Source organism: Oryctolagus cuniculus, chromosome 6 (assembly GCF_964237555.1).
Source record: "Oryctolagus cuniculus chromosome 6, mOryCun1.1, whole genome shotgun sequence".
Taxonomy (NCBI): domain Eukaryota; kingdom Metazoa; phylum Chordata; class Mammalia; order Lagomorpha; family Leporidae; genus Oryctolagus; species Oryctolagus cuniculus.
Window position 1 is genome coordinate 121736937 of NC_091437.1, and position 16205 is coordinate 121753141.

Genomic DNA, 16205 nt, shown 5'->3' on the forward strand with positions numbered 1-16205 from the left:
GGGACTAGAACCTGGTGTGCCGGCGCCACAAGGCGGAGTCATCATTTCTTTGTGTTAGTACCAAGAAAGCTTCAAACGCCTATCTTCCAGTTCTTTATACAATGCATAACGGGCTGCTGTGAACTGTGCTACAGAACACCAGCACTCATTCTTCCTAACTCCATGTCTCCACTGCCTAAGCCCCACTGGCCCTCTCCCCCCGCCCCCCCCCCAACCTCCTCAGCCCCCAGTGGCCACTGTGCTACTCTCTCCTTCAGCTAAATCAACCTTTGTGGCTTCCATCTGGGAATGAGAACGCTTGGAATCTGTCTTCCTGTGCTTGGCTTACTTCACGTAACATCACAGTCTCCAGTTCTATCCATGTTTCTGCAAATGACAGGAGTTCATGACTTGTATGGCTGAATAATATTCCATTGTGTGTACACGGCATTTTCTTTATCTACTCTGTGTCAGTGGCCACCTTGATTGCTTCAACATCTTGGCTATTGTGAATAGTGCTGCTATAAGCATGGGAGTGGAGGTGTCTCTTTGATAAAATTATTTCCTTTGACAATACACCCAGGGGTAAGAATCCTGGCTATATGGTAGACCTATTTTTAGTGTATTGAGGAACCTGCTTGTTTTCCATAATGCCTGTACTAATTTACACTCCCACCAACAGGGTGTAGGAGTCCCTTTTCTCCACGTCCTTGCTGGCGTTTGTCATTTTGCTCACTTTTTGTCATTTTGATAACAGTTGTTATAACTGGGATGAGATGATGTCTCATGATCTTCATTGAATTTTACTGATTATAGTGATGTTGAGTATTGTTTCATGTACTAGTTGGCCGCTTGTGTATCTTCATTAGAGAACACACCGTTTAGACCATCTGCCTATTATGTGTTACTTTTTGCTACTGTTTTTTTTTTTTTTTTTTGTTCCTTGTGCATTCTGGACAGTAATCCCTTGTCTGATGAGGCATGTATAACTACTTCCTCCTATTCTGCATAACATCTCCTTGCTCTTGCTAGTCTTTCCCTCATTGTGCAAAAGCTTCTTGATTTGATCTATTGCCATTTGTGTATTTGGCTTGTATTGCCTGTGTTTTGGAGGCGGGGGGGGTCACAGCCGGAACACCTTTGCTGGGAGTGATGTCTTGGAGTGTTTCGCATGTGTTTTCTCCTAGTCGTTTCCCAATTTCAGCTTCCCATCAGGGTCTTTGATCTATGTTCAGTTGATGTGGGTATGTGTGAGAGTCAGAGGTATAGTTGCATTCCTCTGCACACGGCTGTCATTTTCCCAAGACTTTTCATTGGGAAGACTGTCCTTCTCCAGTCCATGTCGGCACCTGTGTTGAAGATCATCGGGTGGCTATAGATGCATGGGTTTGTGCCTGCGTTCTCCATCACGTTACTTTGGTCTGTGTCAGTTTTGCAAGCAGCAAATGATTCTTCAGGTGATTTCTCATAGCATCCCCCAGGGAAACCTGAGGGCAAAGTAAGAAATTTAACTACGGGGATGGTTGTGGGTGGGAGGGAGGTTGGGGGTGGGGAGCTGCTATAATCCAAAAGTTGTACTTTGGAAATTTATATTTATTAAATAAAAATTTTAAAAAAGATGGGTTTTTATAAGAGTTAAATAATTTGAAATTATTGTCTGATAAGAGCCTACAGAATTCTGAATTTTTAGAAATAAGACAAGAAAATCATAAAATTGACTCCTTTTCCTGGTAAAATGTTAATAGCCAATGTCACAAATATTTTGTGGAATTTTAGATGTTAAATGCACAGGTGCTTTTTAAGAAAACTTTAATTTAATAAATATAAATTTCAAAAGTACACCTTTTGTACTATAATGGTTTTCCCCCCATAACTACCCTCCCACCCACAAACCATCCCATCTCCTACTCCCTCTCCCATTCACTCTTTAAGATTCATTTTTAATTATCTTTATATACAGAAGATCAACTTAGTATGTACTAAGTAAAGATTTAAACAGATTGCACCCACAAAGACACACAAAGTATAGAGTACTGTTTGAAAACTAGTTTTACCATTAATTCTCACAGTACAACACATCAAGGACAGAGGTCCTACATGGGGAGTAAGTGCACAGTGACTCCTGATGTTGATTTAACAATTGACACTCTTATTTATGATGTCAGTAATCACCTGAGGCTCTTGTCATGAGCTGCCAAGGCTATGGAAGCCTCTTGAGTCCACAAACTCCAACCTTATTTAAACAAGGCCATAATCAAAGTGGAAGTTCTCTCCTCCCTTCAGAGAAAGGTACCTCCTTCTTTGATGGCCCATTCTTTCCACTGGGATCTCACTCACAGAGATATTTCATTTAGGCTTTTTTTTTTTTTTTTTCCCCACAGTGTCTTGGCTTTCCATGCCTGAGAAATTCTCATGGGCTTTTTAGCCAGATCTGAATGCCTTAAGGGCTGACTCTGAGTCCAGAAAAATGCACAGGTACTTTTAAAACATTATTCACCGGGCCAGCGCCTTGGTTCACTAGGCTAATCCTCCGTTATGGCGCCAGCACCCCGGGTTCTAGTCCCGGTGGGGATGCCGGAATCTGTCCGGGTTGCCCCTCTTCCAGTCCAGCTCTCTGCTGTGGCCCGGGAAGGCAGTGGAGGATGTCCCAAGTGCTTGGGCCCTGCACCTGCATGGGAGACCAGGAGGAAGTGCCTGGTTCCTGGTTTCAGATCAGCTCAGCTCTGGCCGTTGTGGTCATTTGGGGAGTGAATCAGTGGATGGAATATCTCTCTCTCTCTCTCTGGCTCCACCTCTGTCTGTAACTCTGTCTTTCAAATAAATAAAATAAATCTTAAAAAAATGCCCTTAATCCTGAAGTGAACTTCACCAACCCTCTCAGATAGAAGGCCACGAGCTGATTGTGCAATATGGGACCACCCAGTGGCTAGGCACAACCTTAAAACTAAGGTCCCGTCCCAATATAATATTCCCCTGTTTTACAGGAATGTGGTTGAATATGGGGAGATCTAGAAATTGATTGTAATGTTCTCTCTCTCCTCTCTCTCTCTCTCTCTCTCTCTCTCACACACACACACACACACGGTCATTTGGGTGTTCCTATGGCAGTCTCGAGAGAACATGCCCTTAAACACCTCTCTGACAGAGGTGCAGGGAGAGGTACCCACAGAGAGTGCAGGGTCTGTGGCTCCCTAGTGGGGAGGTAGCTAGCTCCTGTGGCTTCTCTCCTGATGCCCTCAGCGAGGTGACTGGGGTTCAGAGCCACGGTGTCCGTCTTGTGACAGCAGATAATTAGAGGGCTGGGGAGTAAAACTTCTCTGCTGACTTCTTTTTAAAGATTTATTTATTTTATTTGAAAGGCAGAGTTACAAAGAGGCAGAGAGAGGTCTTCCATCCACTGTTTCACTCCCCAAATGACCGCAACAGTTGTAGTTGTGCTGATCTGAAGCCAGGAGCCAGGAGCCTCCTCCTGGTATCCCATGTGGGTGCAGGGGCCCAAGCACATGGGCCATCTTCTACTGCTTTCCCAGGCCACAGCAGAGAGCTGGATTGGAAGTGGAGCAGCCGGTACATAAACTGGTGCCCATATGGGATGCTGGCACTGCAGATGGCAGCTTTAGCTGCTAGACCACAGTGCTAGCCCCTGATCTTACATTAAAAAAAAATTATCTATTTTATTTACTTGAAAGTCAGAGTTACAGAAGGGAAGGAAGGTGAGGGAGACAGAGAGGTCTTCTATCCCCTGGTTCACTTCCCAAATGGCTGCAACAACCAGGACTGGGCCAGGCGAAGCCAGGAGCCCAGAACTCTATCTGGGTCTCCCATGTGAATGACCAAGCACTTGGGCCATGTTCCACTGCTTTCCCAGGCACATAAGCAGGGAGCTGGATGGGAAGTGGAACAACTGGGACTTGGACCTGTACTCATGTGGGATACTGGCATTGCAGGCACTGGTCTTAACAAACAAATAGCAACACAAGGCTAGCCACACAGCCCATGTCTTTAGACACTCTTCAATACCAACTCCCTAATAATGTGCCCCAAGGACAGACTGACATCTGGACCTCCAAAGCAATGTGAATGACAAAGGAAAAAAAAAAAAGAAAGCCCATAGCTAAAAGGCTTTACACAATCCTATCTTTAGGCTTTACACAACCCTGTTTGATAAACAGGGCATCTGTGTTGAACTATAATTCAGTGACATGCAAGTGTCTCCTCTGTGATATCCATGTGTCAATAAAAAATATTTTAAAAAGTGTGTTCCCCATTTATATGTTTGTGGGAGTTTCATGTGTAGGAAGAAAAACATATCTCATAAGCAAGATTTAAGGCCAGAAACTGCAGGTTTGCAGGCTGGTAAATTTTTCTCACACTATATTCCATATGGCAATAGCAAATGGAGTCTCTGATTTCTTTCATTTCTTTAGAGACCATAAAAAGGATACATTTGCAAAAATCAGTATGTGTTTCCTTTCCTGCCATTTCATGTGATAGATAAACATAGCCTCCAGCCCTACGATAGAAATCACCTTGTACTTTTAGATCTCACCAGAAATATGTACATAGCAATGTCTAAACTCATCAAGCAGTTTAATTTCAAAGTGGTCTGGTGTCCCAGGCCAGAATCTCAGGGGAATGCGTGTTCTGATGGTTCCCGGGAAACTTTGAGGACATCTAAAGCAATGTCTGCCATTGATTAGGGTGATATAGCCCAGGAGAACGGTTTTGCATGACCTCCCTGGAGGAGACTGTCACTGCACTGGATGAGACCCGCACGCTGCTCATACCTGACAACAGCACCTGGAAGGCAGGCGGAGTGGGAGCCTGCATGCAGCCCAGTGCCATGTGACCAAATGATGGGCCTCTCTCCCCAGGCCACCAGGCAAAGAAAGCACCTTCAAAGCCTGTATTCACTGCAACCTTATTCTCAGCAAGGCAGCTAGAGAGGAGGAATCCTAGGAGAGGCTCCTCTGAAGTCTATCCCTTCAGGACCTCGCCCGTATCAGCCGTTTGTAATGTGAAAGGTATGAGAGACAGAGCAAGAGAGGGAGGGAAAGAAAAAAGGAGGGAGGTGTGATGGATGCAGCAGAGAAAGAGCTAGCAAGGGAGAGATGCTTGCTGTGCTTCCACGATCAGGCAGAGAAGGACCTGAAGGAAGGAAGAAGAAGTGTTCACGCTGTGCTCTGTTAAAGCCAAGACTCAAACCTGGCTCCATCACTGATTCATGTTTCATTTACATATTCAACAAACACCGTGTCCCTGCTTTGCAAATATTGGAAGTACGGTGGTAAACAAGAGACCCTGTGCTATGAAATGTACAGTCTCAGGAACGAGATAGAAAAGAAACAAAATGAACAAAATGTTGCATAATAGGACATCAAGTGAAGGGGTAGGTAGTATAAGTTTAAACAAACCAACAGCTTAGTAAGAGCACCACCAGAGCGCCAGAAGCCAGTGAGGCATGCATCTGAGGACATGAATTTTGACCAGAGCCCTGAACCAAATTCTGACTGAGCTATGTCCTGGCAGAAAGAGCTGTTTCAGCAGAGGGAAGTGTGAGCAGAAAGCCCTTAAGATGGGGATGCACTAGGCTTCTTAAGAACATCCAGAAATGCGAAATAGATCATGCCAATGACCAGCTCAGCAAAGCCACGTCACCAGGATCTTAACATCCACATCCTACTGTTATATTTTCACCATACTCTTATATTTTCCACCGTCGCTACAGTAATGACTCCGTGTCAAACACATGGTTGACTTGCAAGTACATGGTGCTGACCGTTCTATGGATGTGCACAACCAGAAGCTGATATTTTAACACCACAGATATACTGTCTACCTATTCACATGCTGTTTGTAGATGTGCTATGAACAAATCTATGTAAGGTATATGTGGTATATAATGATGTGTGCACATTTAAAAAGTACAAGACAGGACAGGAATTTGGGCTTGCAGTTAAGACCATTAAGACATTCATATCAGAGAGTACCTGGGTTTGATACCCAGTCCTGCTGTTGACTCCAGCTTCCTGTCCATGCAGACCCTGGGAGGCAGCAGTGATAACTCAAGTGATTGGGTTCCTACAGCCATGTGGGAGACCTGGATTGAGTTCCCAGCTTGCAGCCTCAGCCCACCCAGGCATTGCGGACATTTGGGGGGGGGGGTGAGTCAGTGAATAGAAGCTTTCTATATCTGCCCATCTGTTTGTCCACTTCTCTGTGTGTTTCTGAAAAAAAGGATACAAGACTTATGTTTTATTCAGTGCAATATTAAGATGACAGTGAAAGATCACTATTGATTAAATATTTTCATTTACTTCTCAAAGACAAAGCCACTAAAAATAAAGCACAAACAACATGGACAAAGGCAGCTCACGGCAGCCAATAGCCATACACAGGCCACTCTTCACAACTAGACTTCAAGATCAAGAAGTGACTGGAGAGAAAGACTCCAGTCACAGCCATGGATTCAACTCACAGTTGTGTAGCACTGATGTTACATAGCACTACCATACATGTATTTTGTGTGTCTTCCATGAACTTAGTAGCAATGCTGCCAACGTGTTACCCAAGACAATTAAATACAAAGAAAAAAAGACTTCAATGAGAAATAATTAAATACTAAGAAATTAAATACTAAGGAATCAGAATTTGAATTTTGTATGACCATAGACTGTTACACTAAGATTTTATGGCCTCCAGGAGCCAATATTCACCCCTTGGGAGGAGGCATACTGCCCTGCCAAGAGTACATACCCTAAAATGTGAGCCCCTCAATCTCCAGGGCTGTAGTCTTTTCATCTTTCTGTTCCATCCTTAGCACAGTGAATCTCACACACATGATGCTCTTTTTGTAAAATTATTTTTTTAAAGATTTATTTATTTGAAAGCAGAGTTACAGAGAAATAGAAGGAGAGACACAGAAAGAGAGAGAGATCCTCCTTTGCTGGCTCACTCCCCAAATGACCACAATGGCCAGACCGAAGCTAGGAACCAGGAGCTTCTTCTGGGTCTTCCATATGAGTGCAGGGACCCAAGGACTTGGGCCATCTTCTGCTGCTTTCTTAGGCACATTAGCAGAGAGCTGGATCAGAAGTGGAGCAGCCAGGACTTGAACTAGCACCCACGTGGGATGCCGGTGCTGCAGGCTGTGGCTTAACCTGCTACGCCACAGTGCCAGGCCCATTTGATGCTCTTTAAATGTTTGATGAGTGACAGCAGGAAAGAGGGAGGTAATGAGCCAAAGAATAAAACATTGACCTTTAATCTGAGAGATCAGTGAAAGAATTATGCAGGAAGGGAAGGTGAGGCAGAGGGTCTTCTTGGCAGGAGAAGCAGAGAGGAAGGGCATGGAGGGAGTTTCACGCACAGTGAGAAGAGAATCCTGGCCTGTGGACAATAAAGTCTGTGCTACAGAGGCAGCATGGCAGGGAGGAAAAATAAGACCTCTCGGAGAGAAAGTTCTTGATTTCACTCAGCTCTACTACTGACTGGCATATGATTTTTGGCATCTCACGGAGTCTCTCCTAGTTTTCGTGCCTGGAAAATAGGAATACTAGTGCCAATTTCATGCGGATATTATCAGAAATATAAGATATGGCCACAAGGGACCAGTGTTATGGCACCTCAGGTAAAGCTGCTGCCTGTGATGCCGGCATCCCATTTGGGCACTGGTTCGTGTCCCACTGTTCCACTTCCCATCCAGTTCCCTGCTAATGAATGCCTGGGAAAGCAGTGGACGACGACGCGAGTGCTTGCACCCCTGCATCCACGTGGGAGACTGGGACGAAGCTGCTGGGTCCTGGCTTCAGCCTAGCCCAGTCCTGGCCATTGTAACTATCTAGAGAGTGAACCAGCAGATAGAAGATCTCTCTCTCTCTCTCTTTCTCTTTGTCTCTCTCTGTAACTCTGATTTTCAAAGGGATGGATAAATCTTTTTTTTTTTTTTTGACAGGCAGAGTGGACAGTGAGAGAGAGAGAGAGAGACAGAGAGAAAGGTCTTCCTTTGCCGTTGGTTCACCCTCCAATGGCCGCTGCAGCCAGCGCACCGCACTGATCCGAAGCCAGGAGCCAGGTGCTTCTCCTGGTCTCCCATGCGGGTGCAGGGCCCAAGGACTTGGGCCACCCTCCACTGCACTCCCGGGCCACAGCAGAGAGCTGGACTGGAAGAGGGGCAACTGGGACAGAATCTGGCATTCTGACCGGGACTAGAACCTGGTATGCTGGCGCCGCAGGTGGATGATTAGCCTATTGAGCCACAGCACCGGCCCAGATGGGTAAATCATGTGATGGTATCAATATGACTAGAGGGCCTTGAGTGTGGAGAAACAGGTGGGGCCAGGCTTTGAAAAGCCTCAAACACCACGTGGAGGTGTGGGATTGCTGCTGAGCAGCAGGACTGCCAGGACTGGAAAGCAATGATTACGAGTGCTCACTGAGTGACCACCATGTTCTCGGCAGCTATCTCTCATACCTTCCTTATGTACATAAACCTCACAGCAAGTCTATCATTAAATTCTACCACTGGTTGAGCATCCCTAATCCCCAAATCAGAAGTCAGAAATGCTTCAAACTCTGAAACTTTTTGAGCACAAACATGAATTCACAAATGGACAATTCCACACCTGAACTCATATGATGGGCTGTAGTCAAAACGGAGGTGCACTAAGAAACGTGTGAGATTCCTTTCAGGCTGTGTGTATAAAGTTGTATGTGAGACAAATGAATTTTGTGTTTGCACTCAGGTTCTACCCTCAAGGTATCTCATGTGTATATGCAAATATTCCAAAATCTGGAAAAAAAAAAAAAAACCTCAGTGACTTCTTGTCCAAGCATTTCAGATAAGGGATTCTCAATTTGCACTCTCATTTTGAGTTGAGAACATTAAAACACAAGAGGGTTAGAGCAGATAGAATTTGCTGATAGATTCGATAAAGGCTGCTAGGAAAAGGAAGGAATTAAGGATAATTCCTTGTATTTGGCTTAATCACCAGGAGAATTGTGGTGCTGCTTACTGAAATCGGGAACACTTGGCAGGAGAAATGAGTGGCAGCAATCAAATGCTTTGAGGTGAACATTCTGCTTTGAGGTGAACACGCTGCATTGCAGATAGCTTGAAGACTTTTAAACAGAAAAAAAGTGGGGAGTTGAAAATTTTCCTGTGGATGTCAAAAGATTTGGGTTGGAGCTGCAATTTGGTGACCACCCACAAAGGTATGGATAGACGGGGAAAAGAACGAAGCAAAAGGAAGCACCATCTTGAGAGGTTGGGAAGGAAGAAGAAAGCGGAAGGATGAAGTATGCGGGTAGCAAGCGAATCAAGTGTCCCGAGAAGGAAGGGGTCACCAGCTAGGACAGTGCTGTTGTGAGGGAGAAGGTAAAGACCGAGACCTGTCCTGTGGGGTAGCACAGAGGGCTTGACCACCCCCTCAAGCAGAATTTCAGAGGAGTAGTGGTGCCAGACCCCAACTAGGGAGGATCAAGAAGAGAGCAGGAGGCAAACCCGTAACACAGTGAGCATCAAGTTTCCTTTGAAAATTTGGCTATGGAAGGAAAACAGATATGAGGCTATATTTGGGGTGCGATGGGGCTGAGCCACTGAAAAGATTGTTCAATGATAGGAGAGTTTACAGAATGTTGGTCTGCAGGAAGGGATGATGAATAAGAGAAGGAGCAAATAGCAGAGACATTCTTGAGTAACAGAAGTGCCAGGACCCAGTGCTCAAACAAGTTCACCCTTCGTAAGAAGAGGAAGGACAAGGCAGGTGGGTAGCTAATTAGTTGTGCTAGTGCTCAAAAGAGACTTTCTTGTGACTGTTTCTACTTTCTCCATGATACAAGAATTGAGTCCCTGATGACAGAGTGGAATGTGGACGATGTGAGAGAGGAGCAAGTGTGCAATAATTATCTTGGAGAAAGGAAGAGCAAATGGAGGAGAGAGAAGTGGTAAATTCACCTGGTGGTCCACTGGAGATTTCTGGTTATAAATCTGAAGGAGGAAACATCAGCCTGGTTACGAGCTTTTTCCCAGATGAGTCTGCAGGCACAGAGCACTCAGAATGTTGGGTTTAGACTTGGAGATTTTCCAGGTGAATGTGGTAGAATTAAAAATGGCCTGGGAGTTGGGTGTGCACGTAAGACAGAGACTCTACCATAAGGAATTACAGGACCCACACTAGGTTTAGAGTGCAATGAAGATGTCTGGGGCAGATGAGGCAGAGTCCAAATATGGTAGAAAGTAGGGAGGGCAGTGGGTTTGAGGGGCTCGTGGGAACAAGGAATTGCAGGGTCAGGAGTGCCACAGAGAGGAATGGGGGATACTGGAAATCAAGATGCAGGAGGTGGTGCAGTTAATGGTAATGACAAGACTCAGGGTAGGACCAAGATTTAAGGGAGGGGCTGCAGGAAATGTCCCTGGAAATGATGGGTCAAAGGACTGAGGCCAGGGCATTGGGCAGCCTTACTTTACAGACGCTGAGGCCACCAAATGTAGTCACAGGAGTGAAGACTCCAAAACCTCAGTTTCAGAGATGTTCTGAGCCTCAAGCTCCCTGAGGCTACTCAGGTTTTATGATTCTCATAATGTTCAATCTTCTTTGTTACAGGAATCCCCACTTCTGGAGCTACCCCAAGAGAATTTCTGGTCCTTGTGACTAGGACTCCATGGTTGGAGTTCACCAGAAGTTCCTCCTATTTTCCATTCAAAAATCAAATCTTTATTTATTTCCATTGACGTAGGCCAACAGAACCTGGAAGCCAGCAGGAGAGCCCACTCTCCTTGGTTTACTTTTGACAGGAAACTGGCCAGGGGGCTCTTGAATTGCCTGAACTGTGCTGTGAAAAGACCCATGAGATCATTGCATACTCTAGCAGGGGTGGGCACAGACCATGGTCTACACATACAGGTTGGCCACATTGTATTTTGCAAATTCTGCTTTTCAAAATTGGACATGTACTAGATTTCTAGACCTCATCTATTTGCAGAGAAACTTCTGAAGCTTTCATTGAGATTATGCATTTTACAGGACTCAACTATGGAACAAAATTTATGATGAGTTAATACTCAACTGAGTCACCCAGAAAGATTCAGTTTCAATTAAAAAAAAAAAAAGGAGGAGGAGGACAGGCAGGAAGGAAGGGACAAATGAAAAAATATGCACAATAATGTCATTCCATAGATTCTGCTTCATTAAAACTCATTGGCACATCATTGAAAGTGATCTGAAATTTTCCACAGCTCCTACGTTCTCCTGTGTTGGGGCTGCCTTCGATGGAATATAACCTGCAGGAAGGCGCAGCTGTCTTTCCAAAATGCAAAGAAATCATTTTCAGAAATGAGTCCCTGAATGGTCATTTAATCTGGGGCAGATGTGCCCCGTGGGCTAGAATATCGCCGGAATGTTGGTCTTTTCCCTCTTTCTCTGCAGGAAAACAGCATAGCAGAAAGGGATTTATCAGGTGTATTATCACTAATGTTCTCTGGATGCTTGAGTGTCCCTGTGGATTGGTCCAGATCACTTAAAAACAGCTGCTGGCTAACAGTCAGGACACATGGAACAGATGAGCAAGTGTAACACGTCCCAAGAAAGAAACAGAATCCTAGAGGAAGGAGACACCCCCAGCCCACCCCACCAAGGTCTTCACGAAGCATTTGGCATGGGGAGTTCTTGCTTCCCTGCCCAGTGATAGTTCCAGCTTAGAAGCAATATCAGGACCTGATACTCCTGTGTGCATATCTGCCTTTCCCTCCCCTGAGGAGCCATCCGGAGATTCTGGGCATGAGCCAGAAAACTCGCCACAGCTTTCCTGTGTCCTGGAAGGAACAAGTCTGTCCCCTATAGCTCTATGAAGCAAAGCTGCACCAGCCTAGCCCTGGGGAGAGTGACAAGAGGAGGCTTTGTTGGTTGGTGACTTTTCTCAGAATGTGCACTTAGTGCCACATTGTATATAAACATATAGTGGTTTGTACTCCAAGATTTTTATTCTTCTAGGGCTCCACAAACATTTCATCTATCAGGTGCTGAGATTTTCCATGGAGTCTGGGAGAAAAGCAGAGAAACTAACCTTGCTCCATGGATGCAAAACTGAAACATGAAAATAAAATTCCTGTCTGTAGTTGTTGAAAAAGAGCTTCAACTGGGTGCTGACTTCCTGAAAAGTTCAAATTGTGCCTTTTAGATCATTGAATCCTTAGCACTTTGATGATTAAGAAATAGTTGGTAGATTGAATACAAATGACACGTTAGATGAATGTTTGTTGAGTCAACTGTGCTTTGTCTATGATGCACCAGGCGTAGGTGTGATCTTATGGGATCCTCGAAACAACTCTCAACGCATGTCATCACCGCCTTTCACAGATGGGAAAACAAACACCAAGAGGGTCAGCTATTTTTCAAGGTCATATATAGCAGGCGATCATTAGAGAACAGTCTGTGAAAGCAGGGGTTGGTTTCCCAGCCCACGACCTTTCTATGATGCCACACTGCCTCCTTCTCAATGAGGCATCAGTGGCTTTGCCAGCCTTCTGTTGAACGCATATCTTCATGAGGGCATTTGGCCAGCGTTTGCCTTGCTATCTTTACAAACATGAATTTCATGAGGTCAGAGGTTCCTCTTAGGCCAGGATTAATTAATTAATTAATTAATTGAGAAGCAGAGTTACAGAGAGAGAGAGGAAGAGACAGAGAGAAAGGTCTTCCATCTGCTGGTTCACTCCCCACATGGCCTCAACAGCCAGAGCTGGGCTGATCCAAGCCCAGGAACTTCTTTAGGGTCTCCCATGTGGGTGCAAGCGTTTGGGCCCACTTCCACTGCATATTCCACTGCTTTCCTAGGCCATAGCAGAGAGCTGGAAGAGGAACCACTGGGACATGAACTGGCGCTCATATGGGATGCCGGCGCCACAGGCTGAGACTTAGCCTGCTATGCCTCGGCTCCAGCCCCTAGGTCATGCTTTTAAAGAAGAACACAGTTCCCTGGGCCAGACACACTGGTGTCTTCTTTTATTTTCATATCCTCAGTGTCTAGGCACATTGTATATCTACATGTAAGTGATTTTAAAAACTGAAAAATCAATGAACGATCTGATTGTGAGTCTAAGCTCATATGCACAGAGCCGAGGCCCTCTGGTGAACTGTGTTCAAGAACGTCATGTATGTCAGCAAACGACTCAGAGCCTCACCATGAAAACCATCCCCAGTGATTCATTCTCCCACTCCTTCAAAAGGGTTGTTAATCGCCCACGACTGCAAGCAAGCGGGATCTCCTTGGGGAAGAGAATTCTCCAAAGTTTTAGCAGAGAAAGACTGGAAGGAGGGTCTCTGAGCAAGATCTGTCAGACGATGTGGCTCTGTCTACCCCTCCAGCTCCATGTCCCAAATCCCTCCCTCCTATTTCATCATTCCTGATTTCCCAAAGGATCTGTAGTCCCCCATCCCTGGTTCCCTGGCATCATTTTCCTCCTCCCTCCTCTCTACCTTTGCTCATCCTGTCCCGTTGCTCTAGACTTCCTTCTGCTTCTCCCTCTGCCTACCCATCCCCAGCTCCTGTTTACAGCTTCTGACTCCTTTTAGATGCCACCTCTTTTGGGTCTTCCAGGATTTCCTTCCAAGCTGGAGGATGTTTGATGTTTCTAGATTTCTATTTGATGTTTCTAGATTTCTCCTGAGCATCACACTTGTACCTGCCACTAGGCTGTGCTCCAGAGGGCAAAACATTGTGATTTATTCATCTTTACATCACAATATCAGTGAGAGGGAGAGAAAGAGAGAGGTTTTTCATAGATGGTGAGTTTGGGATATGGAAGTATAGAGAAGGGGGTAGGAGCTCCCCAAATTGGGGAACAGTTTAAGGAAAGGCTAAACTGGCAGGGACATTTCAACATATCAGAGGAAAGAATGTAATTCCAACAGAGACAAGAGAGGGACAAAGCAGGACGGAGCAGAATGAATTTGCTTGGTATTTGCTGCCCATCGCCAGACAATGGGCAACAGAAGAAGCAATCAGATTCCCTAGCTATGTAGATGTTGCTAGGGTTTTATCCTCATTACTTAAATGATTCTTGCAGTGACTGCTTTATAAGCTTACGTGGTTGGGCCAACTTTGCATAGTACACATAGTCTGTAGAAATGAATATGTATGCTGAGATGGTTGGACAAATACGCAACGCATTGGAGGTATTTCCCACAAAAGCTATCAAACTGAAAGGCAAGACAAATTCATGGATAATGGGATTTGCTGATGTTTGTGCCTACCTGGCCCAGGGCTGTGCCAACATGGAACAAGAAGAAAAGTAATTCTATGTTAATTAGGTGGTTAAAAAGCAGTTGCATAAAATCACCACATATCATTTTCATAGGGCCCCAATTCACGCTCACCAAGTAATTCTAGAGTTAGGAACTTTTCCAAAGAATTCCGGCAGTGCTACGCTGGGATAAAATCTGGCCCATTGTGAATATAAAATAGCAATTTTATTTAAACAGTTGTAGCTCCTTGGGTCTCTCCTGGCTGACTCTCATACCGCTCCTTGTCTATATACTTTGGACACATTTTCACCTCCCTCAAAAAGAGCTTTGCTGCTTAATCATCTTCCTCTCGCCACCTCCCGCATCTCGCAAGTCTTGTATTGGAACAATGGGACGATGTCTGCTTAGTGGTCTGTTGATGAATTTCACAGGAGAGTTATCCCTAATAGTCTCCAACACAGTGTCCCTACCTTTGGTGCTTTAGCCAAGTCACTTAATCTTCCTAGTCCATCATTTTTCCAGCTGTAAAAGTCAGCTGATAAGTCTTCGTGCCCCAAGTGTTTCAACCATAGAAGAGTCTGCTGCATAGCATTTCTTTTCCCAGAAAATGAGTGACAACTTTCCAAAGCCAAGTTTTAAAAAGGCTGGCTTCAGTTTTCTCCTACCTGTGTCACTTCTTTGGCAAATATGAGCCAATAAAAGTGCATATGACCTGAACAATCTCTAGTATTTTTTTTTGCCACAGTTTTCTGGTTTATAACTCTGAACTTGAATCAGCTGCACACTGACATTCAATAATCTTATCATCAGACCTCGCCCGCAGGATGAGTTTGCACTTTATCTAATAACAGAGTATAATTTAATTATTGATTAGTGGGGAAAATGCAGCCAAGAAATGCTGGCTGGATATGTTATGTGGCAGGCATGGTGCAGCCTGGTGAGAGAGGCTGATGTTTTTTCTTCACTGGTGGGAATGTACTAACCATGGGACCAAGCTTTCAGGCTGTGGGTACAGTACTTGCCAGGCCATGGGTACTGACAAAGAAGCTTCCGGATAGTGTCTGAGCAAGGGCTCTCTGGAACAAACTCAAGGAGTCCATGGCTTTGTCTTTCTTCTTTACCAACTCCTTGGCCATATAAAGAACCAAAACCCCTGGATGGGTGTGAATGGATCTAGAGTAGGGCACACATCAGCTGCATCAGCTTCAATCCACAATCTTTCCAAAAACTCTCTCTTAAAATTTGGTCTCAAGCAAACATTTGGTCTTCCCTTCCTTTTTCCCATGAATATCTTGAAACCTGTATTTGCTGCCTACCTTTTTACCCCTCTTTCTCCCCGCCTCCAGTTCATCTTCAGCAACACTTGCTGTGGGAGGCAGACACATTATAACTACTCAGAGCACTTTTCTGGCTCCCATTGGTCCACCATATCAATCTCAAACATTCAAGCTCTTTGGGTGGAACTGAGGTCATTTCTACTTGTTTAAGGAGATCTATCATAGTGAAAAAAATGGTTATCCCTTCCAGAAAGCCTGGCACTGTGTGAGCCAGGCAGTGTGCTAATGCTTTTTATGCATGAACTCATTTTGTCTTCAAAATGACACTGGGAACTTGATACAATAGAAGCCCAGTTTACAGACAGCCAATATAAAGCCCAAAGCATTTAGCAACTTCTCCCCAGTCAGCTGTCTGGGTAGGATTGGAAATGAGGCCTAAATCCACCCAATTCAGTGAGGTCTCTACACTGATTGCCTCTCATGTCTCTCTCTCTCTCTCTCTCTCTTTCTCCCCACTCTCTCTTCCTCTCCCTCTCCTTCTCCCTCTCTCTTTCTTTTAAAGATTTTTTTATTTACTTGAAAGACAGAGTTACAGAGAGAGAAGGAGAGAGAGAGAGAGAGAGAGAGAGAGAAAGAGAGAGAGAGAGAGGTCTTCCATCCACTGGTTAACTTCCCAAATGGCCGCAATGGCCAGGGCTGGGCCACA

At 44.9% G+C, this 16205-nt stretch overlaps 1 long non-coding RNA gene across 1 annotated transcript in view; it reads right to left on the reverse strand.

The window, feature by feature from the left end:
• Positions 1-529: 529 nt before the first annotated feature.
• Positions 530-16205, reverse strand: part of LOC138849942 (uncharacterized) — a 47672-nt gene continuing 31996 nt past the window's right edge. The window contains exon 3 of the long non-coding RNA XR_011389246.1: positions 530-1466. This is a non-coding gene — a long non-coding RNA (uncharacterized lncRNA). The remainder of the gene's footprint in view (positions 1467-16205) is intronic.